The following is a 14,879-nucleotide window of genomic DNA, read 5'->3' as shown; positions in this document are numbered from 1 at the left end:
GGCTCCTAGAAATTTGTTATGGTTCCTAGAAAATCTGTAATGCCTTTAAGGTATAATAAGTACAGTTTCAGCTATTAATGTACTCTCAGTACATGAAGATATCCTAAGACCTTGAGAAGGACAAAAGTGTCCTGCTTTTGTGATTCTGACATCTGACAGCTGAGTCAGAAAGGTGATTTTGGTCAGAGAACTGCTGTCTACACAAGGATCACAGTCTCAATGTTTTACATCTCAGGCCTCTGAGTTGGAGAAATGTTACTTCAGACAGCTGCAGTCTGCCAGCAATAACCATCTGAAGTCTGGCTGTACTGTGGCTGTATTTATATTGTATTTAGCCTGTCTGCATTACACAGACTTTCCTTATACATTACACAAACCTCCGCAGTGGCCCAGGTTGCATGATGTGTACTAGCTCTATATGGAATTAATCCTGCACATGTTCACAGAATACCATAGTCATGTCAGAGACCATGACAGGGTTAGGGTTAGGGTTAGATGTTTGAGGTTAGGGTTAGGGTAAGGGTTAGGGTTATGGTTTGGGTTAGGGTTATGTTGGGTTAGGGTTATGGTTAGGGTTAGGGTTGGGCTTGGTTAGGGTTAGGGTTAGGGTTAGGGTTAAGGTTGTGTTTGGGTTCGGGTTTGGTTTCGGGTTCGGGTTCGGGTTCGGGTTAGGTTTTGGGTTGGGTTGGGTTAGGGTTAGGGTCAGGGTTACGATTGGGTAAAGTTTGGGTTAGGTTAAGGTTAGGGTTAGGTCTAGGTTTAGGGTTAGGGTTTGGGTTGGGATGGGTTAGGGTTAGGGTTATGGTTAGGGTTTTGTTGGGTTAGGGTTTAGGGTTAGGGTTAGGGTTACGGTTAGGGTCAGGGTCAGGGTTAGGTTTACGTTTACGTTTACGGTTAGGGTGAGGGTGAGGGTTAGGGTTAGGGTCAGGGTCAGGGTCAGGGTCAGGGTCAGGGTCGGAGTTGGGGTTGGGGTTGGGGTTGGGGTTGGGGTTGGGGTTGGGGTTGGGGTTGGGGTTGGGGTTGGGGTTAGGGCTAGGGCTAAGGCTAGGGCTAGGGTTAGGGTATGGTTAGGGTTAGGGTTTGGGTTAGGGTCAGGGTTTGATGTTAGGGTTAGGGTTAGGGTTAGGATTATGTTGGATTAGGGTTAGAGTTAGGGTTTGGGTTGGATCTGGTTAGGCTTAGGGATAGGGTCAGGGTTAGGATTGGGTAAAGTTAGGGTTAGGGTTAGGGTTAGGGTTAGGGTTTTGTTAGGGTTAGAGTTAGGGTTAGGGTTAGGGTTAGGGTTAGCGTTAGCGTTAGGGTTAGGGTTAGCGTTAGCGTTACGGTTAGGGTTAGGGTTAGGGTTAGGGTTATGATTGGGTTGGGGTTACGGTTAGGGATAGGGTCAGGGTTACGATTTGGTAAAGTTAGGGTTAGGGTTAGGGTTAGGGCTAGGGCTAGGGTTAGGGTTAGGGTTAGGGTTAGGGTTAGGGTTTGATGTTAGGGTTAGTGTTAGGGTTCAGGTTAGGGTCAAGGTTTTTTAGGTTCGGGCCGTTAACTGCCTAAACTCTTAGAAACGATCGCTTCCTGAGAAGGGACATGTTACCTTATTCAGCGAGACACAACTAGACCGGAATCAACGGCTCCTAGAAATTTGTTATGGTTCCTAGAAAATCTGTAATGCCTTTAAGGTATAATAAGTACAGTTTCAGCTATTAATGTACTCTCAGTACATGAAGATATCTTAAGACCTTGAGAAGGACAAAAGTGTCCTGCTTTTGTGATTCTGACATCTGACAGCTGAGTCAGAAAGGTGATTTTGGTCAGAGAACTGCTGTCTGCACAAGGATCAGAGTCTGAATGTTTTACATCTCAGGCCTCTGAGTTGGAGAAATGTTACTTCAGACAGCTGCAGTCTGCCAGCAATAACCATCTGAAGTCTGGATGTACTGTGGCTGTATTTATACTGTATTTAGCCTGTCAGTATTACACAGACTTTCCTTATACATTACACAAACCTCTGCAGTGGCACAGGTTGCATGATGTGCACTAGCTCTATATGGAATTCATCTTGCACATGTTCACAGAATACCATAGTCATGTCAAAGACCATGACAGGGTTAGGGTTAGGGTTAAAGGTTAGGGTTATGTTGTGTTAGTGTTAGTGTTAGTGTTGGTGTCAGGGTTAGGGTTAGGGTTACGGTTAGGGTTTGGGTTGGGTTAGGGTTAGGGTTAGGGTTAGGGTTAGAGTCAGGGTTTGATGTTAGGGTTAGGGTTATGTTGGGTTAGGGTTAGGGTTAAGGTTAGTTATGTCAGAGACCATGACAGGGTAAGGGTTAGGGTTAGAAGTTAGAGGTTAGGGTTAGTGTTAGGGTAAGGGTTAGGGTTATGTTCGGTTTGGGTTTAGGGTTAGGGTTAGGGTTAGTGTCAGGGTTGGTGTTAGGGCTACGTTTAGGTTAAGGTTAGGGATAGGGTTAGGGTTTGGTTAGGGTCAGGGTTAGGATCAGGGTTTGATGTTAGGGTTAGGGTTAGGGTTAGGGTTAGGGTTAGGGTTAGGGTTAAGGTTAGGGTTAGGGTTAGGGTTTGGGTTGGTTTTGGTTAGGGTTAGGGTTAGGGTTAGGGTTAGGGATAGGGTCAGGGTTAGGATTGGGTAAAGTTAGGGTTAGGGTTAGGGTTAGGGTTAGGGTTAGAGTCAGGGTTTGATGTTAGGGTTAGCATTAGGGTTATGTTGGGTTAGGGTTAGGGTTAGGGTTAGTTATGTCAGAGACCATGAAACGGCTAGGGTTAAGAGTTAGAGGTTAGGGTTAGTGTTAGGGATAGGGTTAGGGTTATGTTCGGTTTGGGTTTATGGTTAGGGTTAGTGTTAGGGTTAGGATTGGTGTTAGGGCTACGTTTAGGGTTAGGATTAGGGTTTGGTTTTGGTTAGGGTTAGGGCTATGTTTAGGGTTAGGGTTAGGGTTAGGGTTTGGTTAGGGTTAGGGTTAAGGTTAGGGTCACGGTTGTCTCGGTTCGGGCCGTTAACTGCCTACACTCTTATAAAGGATCGCTTCCTGAGAAGGGACATGTTAGGTTTAGAGGTTTGAGGTTTGAGGTTTGAGGTTTGAGGTTTGAGGTTAGGGTTTGGGTTATGTTGGGTTAGGGTTAGGATTAGTGATAGGTTCAGGGTTAGGATTGGGTAAAGTTATGGTTAAGGTTAGGGTTAGGGTTAGGGTTAGGGCTAGGGTTTGGTTAGGGCTAGAGTCAGGGTTTGATGTTAGGGTTAGGGTTAGGGTTACGGTTAGGGTTAGGGTTAGGGTTAGGGATAGGGATAGGGATAGGGTCAGGGTTACGATTGGGTAAAGTTAGGGTTAGGGTCAGGGTTTGATGTTAGGGTTAGGGTAAAGGTTAAGGTTAGGGTCACGGTTGTCTCGGTTCGGGCCGTTAACTGCCTACACTCTTAGAAAGGATCCCTTCCTGAGAAGGGTTATGTTGGGTTAGGGTTAGGGTTTGGGTTGGGGTTAGGGTTAGGGTTAGGGTTAGGGTTTGGGTTTGGGTTTGGGTTTGGGTTTGGGTCAGGGTCAGGGTCAGGGTTAGGGTTAGGGTTAGGGTAAAGTTAGGGTTAGGGTTAGGGTTAGGGCTAGGGCTAGGGTTAGGGTTAGAGTCAGGATTTGATGTTAGGGTTAGGGTTATGTTGGGTTAGGGTTTAGGGTTAGGTTTAGGGTTACATTTAGGGTTAGGGTTTGGTTAGGGTTAGGGTTAGGGTTAGGGTTAGGGTCAGGGTTTGATGTTAGTGTTAGGGTTAGGGTTAAGGTTAAGGTTAGAGTCACGGTTGTCTCGGTTCGGGCCTTAACTGCCTACACTCTTAAAAAGGATCGCTTCCTGAGAAGGGACATGTTATCTTATTCAGCGAGACACCACTAGACCGGAATCAACGGTTCCTAGAAACTTGTTATGGTTCCTAGAAAATCTGTAATGCCTTTAAGCTATAATAAGTTTCAGCTATTAATGTACTCTCAGTACATGAAGATATCTTAAGACCTTGAGAAGGACAAAAGTGTCCTGCTTTTGTGATTCTGACATCTGACAGCTGAGTCAGAAAGGTGATTTTGGTCAGAGAACTGCTGTCTACACAAGGATCACAGTCTCAATGTTTTACATCTCAGGCCTCTGAGTTGGAGAAATGTTACTTCAGACAGCTGCAGTCTGCCAGCAATAACCATCTGAAGTCTGGCTGTACTGTGGCTGTATTTATACTGTATTTAGCCTGTCAGCATTACACAGACTTTCCTTATACATTACACAAACCTCTGCAGTGGCCCAGGTTGCATGATGTGTACTAGCTCTATATGGAATTAATCCTGCACATGTTCACAGAATACCATAGTCATGTCAGTGACCATGACAGGGTTCTGGTTAGGGTTAGAGTTTAGAGGTTAGGGTTAGGGTCAGGGTCAGTGTTGGGTAAAGTTAGGGTTAGGGTTAGGGTTAGGGCCAGGGTTAGGGTTAGGGTTAGGGTTAGGGTTAGGGTTAGGGCTAGGGCTAGGGTTAGGGTTAGGGTTAGGGTTTGGTTAGGGTTAGGGTTAAGGTTAGGGTCACGGTTTTTTCGGTTCGGGCCGTTAACTGCCTACACTCTTAGAAAGGTTCGCTTCCTGAGAAGGGACATGTTATCTTATTCAGCGAGACACCACTAGACCGGAATCAACGGTTCCTGGAAACTTGTTATGGTTCCTTGAAAATCTGTAATGCTTTTAAGGTATAATAAGTACAGTTTCAGCTATTAATGTACTCTCAGTACATGAAGATATCTTAAGACCTTGAGAAGGACAAAAGCTTTTGTGATTCTGACATCTGACAGCTGAGTCAGAAAGGTGATTTTGGTCAGAGAACTGCTGTCTACACAAGGATCAGAGTCTCAATGTTTTACATCTCAGGCCTCTGAGATGGAGACATGTTACTTCAGACAGCTGCAGTCTGCCAGCAAAAACCATCTGAAGTCTGGCTGTACTGTGGCTGTATTTATACTGTATTTAGCCTGTCTGCATTACACAGACTTTCCTTCTACATTACTCAAACCTCTGCAGTGGCCCAGGTTGCATGATGTGTACTAGCTCTATAAGGAATTAATCCTGCACATGTTCACAGAATACCATAGTCATGTCAGAGACCATGACAGGGTTAGGGTTAGGTTTAGAGGTTTGAGGTTTGAGGTTTGAGGTTTGAGGTTAGGGTTAGTGTTATGTTGGGTTAGGAATAGGATTAGTGATAGGGTCAGGGTTACGATTGGGTAAAGTTAGGGTTAGGGTCAGGGTTTGATGTTAGGGTTACGGTAAAGGTTAAGGTTAGGGTCACGGTTGTCTCGGTTCGGGCCGTTAACTGCCTACACTCTTAGAAAGGATCCCTTCCTGAGAAGGGTTATGTTGGGTTAGGGTTAGGGTTAGGGTTAGGGTTAGGGTTAGGGTTAGGGTTTGGGTTTGGGTTAGGGTTAGGGTTAGGGTTAGGGTCAGGGTCAGGGTCAGGGTCAGGGTTGGGTAAAGTTAGGGTTAGGGTTAGGGCTAGGGCTAGGGTTAGGGTTAGAGTCAGGATTTGATGTTAGGGTTAGGGTTATGTTGGGTTAGGGTTTAGGGTTAGGGTTAGGGTTACATTTAGGGTTAGGGTTTGGTTAGGGTTAGGGTTAGGGTCAGGGTTTGATGTTAGTGTTAGGGTTAGGGTTAAGGTTAGAGTCACGGTTGTCTCGGTTCGGGCCTTAACTGCCTACACTCTTAGAAAGGATAGCTTCCTGAGAAGGGACATGTTATCTTATTCAGCGAGACACAACTAGACCGGAATCAACGGTTCCTAGAAACTTGTTATGGTTCCTAGAAAATCTGTAATGCCTTTAAGCTATAATAAGTACAGTTTCAGCTATTAATGTACTCTCAGTACATGAAGATATCTTAAGACCTTGAGAAGGACAAAAGTGTCCTGCTTTTGTGATTCTGACATCTGACAGCTGAGTCAGAAAGGTGATTTTGGTCAGAGAACTGCTGTCTACACAAGGATCAGAGTCTCAATGTTTTACATCTCAGGCCTCTGAGTTGGAGAAATGTTACTTCAGACAGCTGCAGTCTGCCAGCAATAACCATCTGAAGTCTGGCTGTACTGTGGCTGTATTTATACTGTATTTAGCCTGTCAGCATTACACAGACTTTCCTTATACATTACACAAACCTCTGCAGTGGCCCAGGTTGCATGATGTGTACTAGCTCTATATGGAATTAATCCTGCACATGTTCACAGAATACCATAGTCATATCAGTGACCATGACAGGGTTCTGGTTAGGGTTAGAGGTTAGAGGTTAGAGGTTAGGGTTAAGGTTAGGGTCAGGGTCTGTGTTGGGTAAAGTTAGGGTTAGGGTTAGGGTTAGGGCTAGGGTTAGGGTTAGGGTTCGGGTTAGGGCTAGGGCTAGGGCTAGGGCTAGGGCTAGGGTTAGGGTTAGGGTTTGGTTCGGGTTCGAGTCAGGGTTTGATGTTAGGGTTAGGGTTAGGGTTAGGGTTATGTTGGTTTAGGGTTAGGGTTAGTTTTGTCAGAAACCATGACAGGGTTAGGGTTAGGGTTAGAAGTTAGAGGTTAGGGTTAGGGTTAGGGTTATGTTGGGTTTGGATTTCGGGTTAGGGTGTCAGGCCTGTATCTCAGTTACTTTGTATCTCAGTTACTTTGTCTTTGTATCTCAGTTCCTTTGTTTTGCTTTCGTTTCTATCGCTGACTGCGCTCAAGGACATTCCTATATACCAAAGCCCGTTTGAAGCTCTGGGAGCTGTCCTGGGAACAGCAACTATGTTTGTGTTCTGTAATCACTTGCAAATATCCTTGCCTTTATACTGCTGAGTGTTAGGCAGCAAGCTCATTGCTGTCATTTTCCCCTTCATGCTCTGTAATACCTATTTGACCAGTAAAGCCATCTTCTTTGGATCTGACTGTCTCTGCTGTGGTTTCTGGTTCAATGGACCAAGAGCTGACATAGGGTTAGTGTTAGCGTTAGGGTTAGGGCTACGTTTAGGGTTAGGGTTAGGGTTAGGGTTAGGGTCAGGGTTCGATGTTAGGGTTAGGGTTAGGTTTAAGTTTAGGGTCACGGTTGTCTCTGTTCGGGCTGTTAACTGCCTACACTCTTAGAAAGGATCGCTTCCTGAGAAGGGACATGTTATCTTATTCAGCGAGACACCACTAGACCGGAATCAACGGTTCCTAGAAACTTGTTATGGTTCCTAGAAAATCTGTAATGCCTTTAAGGTATAATAAGTACAGTTTCAGCTATTAATGTTCTCTCAGTACATGAAGATATCTTAAGACCTTGAGAAGGACAAAAGTGTCCTGCTTTTGTGATTCTGACATCTGACAGCTTAGTCAGAAAGGTGATTTTGGTCACATCTTATTGATAGATGAAAGGTGCTCTGCTTTGCCCCTTCAAGGACAAGGACTAGAGCGACTTTATTAGGTAGCTCTTGATAGAGATGACCTTGAGAGTATTCCATCAGCCTGTCAGCATTACACAGACCTTCCTTATACATTACATAATTACAAGTAGACCAGCCAGAGAAACCAAAATGGATATCGCAGAGCCAAGATGGCTTTTGGCTGTCTCGACGCATATCCCCAGCGAATGCTCAGCCTTGCCTGACGTTAATGCCGGCCACACCTTGTATGTTTCTTCTCCCTCCCCAGTTTTTTCCAGGTCCCTCCACAATGACGCTTCCTCCAGAGTAGTCCCCTCCCTCGCCAGAGATGCCGATTTACGCGCCAAGGAGCCAGAAAAACCTCTGGGGACCAAGTATGCCAACGAAGGGCAGAGCGGGCAGGAGGAAGAAACCCTTGGCCATTTCATCGGAAGCCACTCGCTGTCCAGTTCCCCCAAGGCCATTGATGCTGTCTTGAAGAACGGCATGGAGTCTTTCTCAGAAGGCGGCCCCCTGGACTTGGAGGGACTCGGGCACGACGACCACATCCATGGGCATGGCTTGGCGTCAGTGGCATGGACAGAATCCGGTCAGCCTGGCACAAGGGTCCTGGAGCAGGCCGAAGAGCTGTGACCGTCCCCTCCTGCTGCCTCCCTCTGTATGGCATTCTGGGACTTAATAGGGTGTCAGCCCTTGGCCCACTTGAACCAAAAACCACATCAGAGACAGGTCCAAAGAAGCTGGTTTTACTGGTCAAAATAGGTTAACAGAGCATAAGGAAAAGGTGACAGCAATGGCTTTTGCTGGCTTGCACTTGGTAATATAAAAGCATGAAAAAAGCAAGAGATTACAGAATGGTTCACACAGCTTCAAAGGCTTAGAGATATGCATAACAATCCTTGAGTTCTTGAGTCTGATCAGTGAGAACATGAACTGAAATAAAAGCAACTGTGATACAGGCCTGACATTCTGCCCTCCTTAAGGCCCCCTCCCGGTCCGTTAGGGGGACGGCCTGTCCAGGTAGGCAGTGTGAAAGGCGTTTACTAAGTGTGGGGCGGAGACATCCTGTGCACGTACCCACTCATCGTACGCAGGGGGGAAGTGCTTCCAGCGAATTATGTATTTCAGGGACCCATGTCGTATACGGGAATCTAGGATCTTTGACACTTCGAAATGCTCCCCCCCCCACCATCACGGGTTGCTCGGGAGGTGGTTCTGGGTGCCATTCCGGGGAGGCAGTATAAGGCTTGAGGAGGCTGACATGAAAGACTGGGTGGATACGTCTTAAGGTTTTAGGGAGAGTCAGCTCCACAGTGACAGGATTAATGATCCGGGCAATGGGATATGGCCCAATATACCTGGCACTGAGTTTGTGGCAGGGGCGAGTGGACCGCAGGTTCTTGGTGGACAGATACACTAATTCACCAATTTGAAAATCCTTGCTGGGAGAACGATGCTTATCTGCTTGCGTCTTGTATCTGCGCTTGGCTCTGTCAAGATTGCTCACCAGCCAGGGCCATGTGTTACGGAGGATCCCCCTCCCCCTACAGGGGAAGAGGACCGAAGTCCTGACCATACACAGCATAAAATGGGCTGAAACCTGTAGATTGATGTACAGCATTATTGTAAGCATATTCTGCAAAAGGTAACAGTTCTACCCAATCATCTTGGTGGTAATTGACATAGCAGCGTAAATAACATTCTAGCACAGCATTAACACGTTCAGTTTGCCCATCCGTTTGGGGATGATAGGCACTGGATAAACCTTGCTCCACCCCCACCAACTTGAGAAAAGCTTTCCAAAACTTTGCAACAAAACTACTTCTGTGGTCACAGATTATCTTGCGCGGGAACGAATGCAAACGGAAAACATGTGACACAAAGAGGCGGGCCAATTTGGGGGCGGAGGGAATACCCGCACACGGAATCAAATGTACCTGTTTGGAAAATAAGTCAGTAACAACCCACAGTACAGTTTTGCCCCCGCTAGGTGGGAGATCCGTCATGAAATCCATGGCAATCACTTACCAGGGCTTGCTGGTAATTTCCAGCGGTTGCAGCAGTCCTGGGGGCTTGCCTTGAGACCGTTTGACTGGCACATATAGGGCAGCTGCGAACAAAGGAGTCCACATCAGAACGCATTCCCCCCCACCAAAACTGTCTGCGCAACAAGTGAAGGGTTTTCAGGAACCCAAAGTGTCCCGCAGTTTAAGTTCCATGGGCCAATTGCAGGACTTCTCTTCGAAGTATCTTAGGCACATATAATTTTGAGTCTTTGTACCAACAACCACCTTGCTCAAGTACACCTTGGGGTAGGGTCTGGGCATTTCGTTCTGCTAAGCACTGAGCACGAAGGGAGTCCAGGAAGGAGTTGGAGATGATCACCCCCCCTCCTTTCGTGGGAGAGGGTGAACCAGGAGCTGGTGGAGATGGAAGAGGGGAAACTGGTGGTTGCGGGGTGTCGGATGCAGACGGCGCAAGGGGGGCTGGCAAGGGAGCTTGCTGGGTAGGGTTGGTTACCTTGTCGGCCGCTGTGCAGTCTTCATGCTGGGTTCGAGTTTGGGATCGGGTCTGTATGGCTAGCACGGGCAGGGCCCCTTTGTGCGCCGGGGTAAATAAAGAGTCTGTCGGTCGATCAAGTTTCACTGGGTATTGAGGCAACTTGGATAGGGCATCAGCAAGCACGTTCTGTTTCCCGGACACATGTTTAAGAACAAAACGAAATTGAGCAAAGAAGTCTGCCCAACGCTGTTGCTTCGCGGACAATTTATGGGTCCCCGTGAGGGCAGCTAGATTTTTGTGATCGGTCCAGACTTCAAAGGGGACTCCGGATCCCTCTAGTAATTGCCTCCACAGCATCAGGGCATGGTGGACGGCTGATGCCTCCTTTTCCCAAATGGGCCAGTTTAATTGGGAATGTGCAAACTTTTTCGAGAAGTAGGCGCAGGGATGAAGGAGACCGTCCGGTCCTCTCTGGAGAAGGCCCCCCCCCCATGGCTACATTGGACGCATTGACCTGTACAATAAACATTTGGTTCGGATCTGGGTGCTGCAGGACAGGTTCAGAAGTGAAAAGCCGTTTGAGGGCTACAACGGCAGATTGGCATTGATCAGTCCACAGTATTTTGGCAGAGGGTAATGTTGCAGAAACCCCTTTCCCCTTTGTTTTTAGGAGGTCAGTGACTGGCAGCGCCACTTGAGCGAAGTTGGGAATGAAGCCTCAGTAGAAATTAGCAAAACCCAGAAATTGCTGCACTTGCTTGCGGGTGGAGGGGGGAGTCCAGTCAAGTACCGATTGGACTTTGGCGGGGTCCATGCTAAGGCCACGATGAGAGATTATGTACCCCAAAAAAGTTATTTTCTCTTGGTGAAATTCACATTTAGACAACTTTGCATAGAGCTGGTGATGACGCAGACGTTGCAAAACTTCTCGGACCAGAATAATATGTTCCTCCATGGTTTTTGAATAAATAAGGATATCATCCAAATAAACCACCACGCCGCGGTACAGTAAATCATGGAGGATTTCGTTAATGAGTTGCATGAAGACCCCCGGGGCCCCTTTTAATCCGAACGGCATCACAAGAAATTCATACATTCCAAAGCAACTAGAGAAGGCGGTGAGGGGTTCATCCCCCTCAAGGATGCGGACGCGATAATAGGCTTCCACTAAGTCCAGTTTAGAGAATACACGTCCCTCCTGTAATTGCCCCATAATATCTGAAATCAACGGTATGGGGTAGGCGTTGGCCTATGTAACTGCATTAAGTTTTCGGAAGTCAATGCATAAACGCAGGTCACCCTCTTTTTTCCGGACAAAGAACGCAGGGGCTGAGTTGGGAGCGTTCGATTGTCGAATGAACCCTCGAGCAAGGTTTTTATCCAAAAAGTCACGTAAGACAGCACGTTTGGAAACGCTCATGGGGTAAATCTTGCTCTTAGTCAGCGTACAGTCTTTAACCACCTCAATTGCACAGTCTGTGGTACGGTAGGGGGGCAAGGCATCACATTCTCTGATATCAAAGACATCTGCAAAGTCTCTGTATGCCTCGGGTAACGGCGTTGGCGATGCGGCATCGGAAGTTAACGCCGGAGCGGGTTGAGGCACCACCCCGGCTTCCCATCAGTGCTGGTCGCACTTGGGATTGGCAAAGGTAATAGTGTCAGTTTCCCAGACTATATAGGGACTATGACCTTTAAGCCAATTAATCCCTAGGACAACTACGAATCGGATGGGGGCTACGGTAAAGTCTATTTGTTCCCAATGAGAACCAATACCCATCGCTACTCCCCGTGAGCGATGATCGACTGGTCCCCCTTTTAAATGACTCCCATCCATCTGCGCGAATTGGACGGGAGCTGGTAAAGCCTCGGACTTGACTTTGAGGGCTGCAAACGTGGCTTCATTAATTAAGGTGCGGCCGCAGCCAGAGTCAATAAGTGCCTTGACAGGCAGTTGGGGACCCCCTTTATAGCACTGCAACACTGCGTCCACATAAACAGTGGTTTCCACTTCACTCACCTTGACGGGAGCTTTGAGTTTAGCAGGAGATTCTGCAGGGGTCTGTGGAGACGCTGCACTCACCACAGACCAAATCCGTTTTTTGACAGATCAAGAGGGGTTTCCAGGTTTAGAGCTGCAGCATTCCATTGGTTATCCTCGTCAGAAGAAGGAGAGTTGTCCCCCAGTGGGGCATTTGTAATCCGAGACCCTGCGGGGTCGTTTGGTGCAGAGAGGTTAGCCGATTCCTCAACGTGAAGTGCAGACGGTGTGGGTCGTCCCGGCGCTGCGCTGCGGGTGGCCACGGTGCCTCTGCGTTGAGGTCTCCCTCGAGCTTGGGGTGGTATGCTGGGGTGAGTGGCTTCTGGGCGTTGAGGACAAGCCGCTGCAAAGTGACCCATTCCCCCGCATATTAGACAAGCTCCCCTTTGGAAATGAGACTCGCTATCCAAAGGTGGCCCGGTCGGTCTTCGCGGGGTAGGAGCCACAGGTTTGGTGGGTGTTTTGTCCTCCCTTTTCCTTTGCTCTATTCCGGACGAGCGAGATGAACCGTCGGCGGCTTTCAATTTCCTCAGCCAGTAAGATCCAATCTTCCAGAGTGTCAGGGTCACCTCGTATATATGACCAATTCAAAATATCAGGGTGCAATGCTTCTCGAAAGTGATGGATAAGAGTCGCTTCTGGCCAGTCTACAATTTTACTAGCGAGTCGTTGGAATTCATCTGCGAATTCCCGAACTGGAGAGGAGCCTTGTCTGAGTTGTAAAAGTTCCGATTTGGCTCTCTCTCCCATAAAGGGATCTTCGAAGCGTCGTTGTAAGGCGGTCATGAAGTTGTTGAGGGAACGAATGGATCGAGACCGTGTATCAAATTGGAGAATCATCCAGTCGGCCGCCTTTTCCGTTAACAAGGAGGCCACGAAGCGAATGCGGCTCTCTTCGGTTGGGAAAAATTGCCTGTGTTCCCGCATATGATGTAAAAAAGTGGGGTAAGGTTTCTACAGAGCCGTCATAGGTAACGTTCAGTTTTGGCGGTGTCCATGGAGGCATTTGGGGGTATCCAGGAGCTGGGACTCCTGGAAACAAGGGTGCGATAGGTCCTCCCCCTGGGGCGGCGGGAATACCTCCAGGTGCCGGTGGGCCTCCGCCCAGTATTACAGGCGTGACCGGACCCCCTCCGGCTGGGCCCCCGCCTCCAACAGGTGCGGCCGGACCCCTCCTCCAGCAGGTGCGGCAGGACCCCCTCCGACTGGACCCCCGCCTCCAACCGGAGCAGCTGGTTGTTGCGGCAGCTGCGGCGGTATCCCGAGAGCGGGAGCAATGGGCACAGTGGGAGCCTGTTGTGACTGGTCGTTGTTTTGGAGTAGTAAAGTCAATTGGTCTTGCAAACGTGCTACCTTTTCTAAAAGGTCCATATTCTGATTACGTAACAAAAATATCTCATTGCCCACGCCACTAATCCGGCGGGATTGGCTGGACCGCAACCCGCTGGCCCAGAGAGGTTCCTCTGTATACAAGTCCTCCTCATCGGAAGTATCCTCGGGTAAAGTTCCCATTAGTCTGCGGGTGCGTTGAACACTATGCGACGGAACGTAGGAAGGGATAAACGAGGGAGGCAAGTCAAAACCCCTGGGCTGTTGGGGGCGCGTACCACTGCACGCCTGTTCCCGGGCGAGGCGTTCTTTCTCCTCCTGCTCTGCCCGGGCCCTCGCTGCGGCTTCGGCCGCTGCTCGCGCTTGGTCTTCCGCTTTTTTACGTTCAGCTAGCTCCAGGTCGGCTGCCAGTTGCTCGGTCAGTCTCGCGGTAATGAGAGGAAGCGCCTCCTTTTCCAAAGTGTAGAGTATCTCCACATGGTCATCGTTCAGGTCCAGGAGCGGCTGGATCAGTACCGCCAAGGCCGCAGCATTGGAGCCGAAATCGGGGGTGAGATGTCTAGTAAGCTCCGCCATCAAAATAGTTGCCGCAGTGTGGCCCTGAAAAAGGGCAGTCACCCGTGTGGCCACCGCTCTCGCTTCAACCTGACACAGTTCGGGGGCCGGTGCGACCGGGGTCGCCATGTTAGTAGGACGGATTGGAGCCGTGGACAGATCAGGAAGGGTTTCGTGAGCAATAAGTTCGTCTAACAAGTCAGTTAGCAGTTGTAAATCCTCAGCCGCCGACCGAGCATCCTCCACTCCCCCACATGAGGCCTGCTGGGTGACCTCAGGCCAGTCACAGTTCTCTTCTAATACTCTCAGCCCCACCTACCTCACAAGGTGTCTGTTGTGGGGAGAGGAAGGGAAGGCCTTTGTATGCCTCTTTGAGACTCCTCAAAGGTAGAGGAAATCAGGGTATAAAAACAAACTGCTCTGCCTCCTTCTCTTTCTTCTTCACCTTTCAACAGCAGGCCCCAGAGTGACCCAAGGCATGTGTGAGCGCCTTTTTTCTGGATCTCTTCTAGGGTTGCCAACCTCCAGGTACTAATTGGAGATCTCCTGCTATTACAACTGATCTCCAGCCGATAGAGATCAGTTCCCCTGGAGAAAAATGGCCGCTTTGGCAATTGGACTCTATGGCATCAAAGTCAGAGTCCATTGGCATCAAAGTCCCTTCCCTCCCCAAACCCCGCCCTCCTCGGGCTCCGCCCCAAAAACCTCCCGTCTGTGGCGAAGAAGGACCTGACAACCCTACTGGCAATCCTACTTGGGAGACCCTTCATATATCTGGCCTTGCCCTCCTCTGAAGCAAGGTGTGGGCATCTCAGCACACAGAAAGCTGAGACAGATGTGTTTCTCTCAAATAAAGCCAGGAAGTGGTAGGAAGCAGCGTCCTGGGGCAGCGACTGGCATCTAGAGAAAAGCTGGGCTCTTGTGGCACATTAATGACGAGCAGATTAAAAGAGACACAAATCTCCTTTTTGTTTTTAGTAATTGATGAATGTGGCTACCCCCCTCCAAGGACACAGGGGCAAACCATCAGCTCCACTGCCCTAAAATGTCAGTAGCTAAATGT

The sequence above is a fragment of the Euleptes europaea genome, chromosome 2 (genome assembly GCF_029931775.1).
Source record: "Euleptes europaea isolate rEulEur1 chromosome 2, rEulEur1.hap1, whole genome shotgun sequence".
In the NCBI taxonomy this organism is placed as follows: Eukaryota; Metazoa; Chordata; class Lepidosauria; order Squamata; family Sphaerodactylidae; genus Euleptes; species Euleptes europaea.
The sequence above is the reverse complement of the archived record's forward strand: the minus strand, read 5'-3'. Positions refer to the sequence as shown.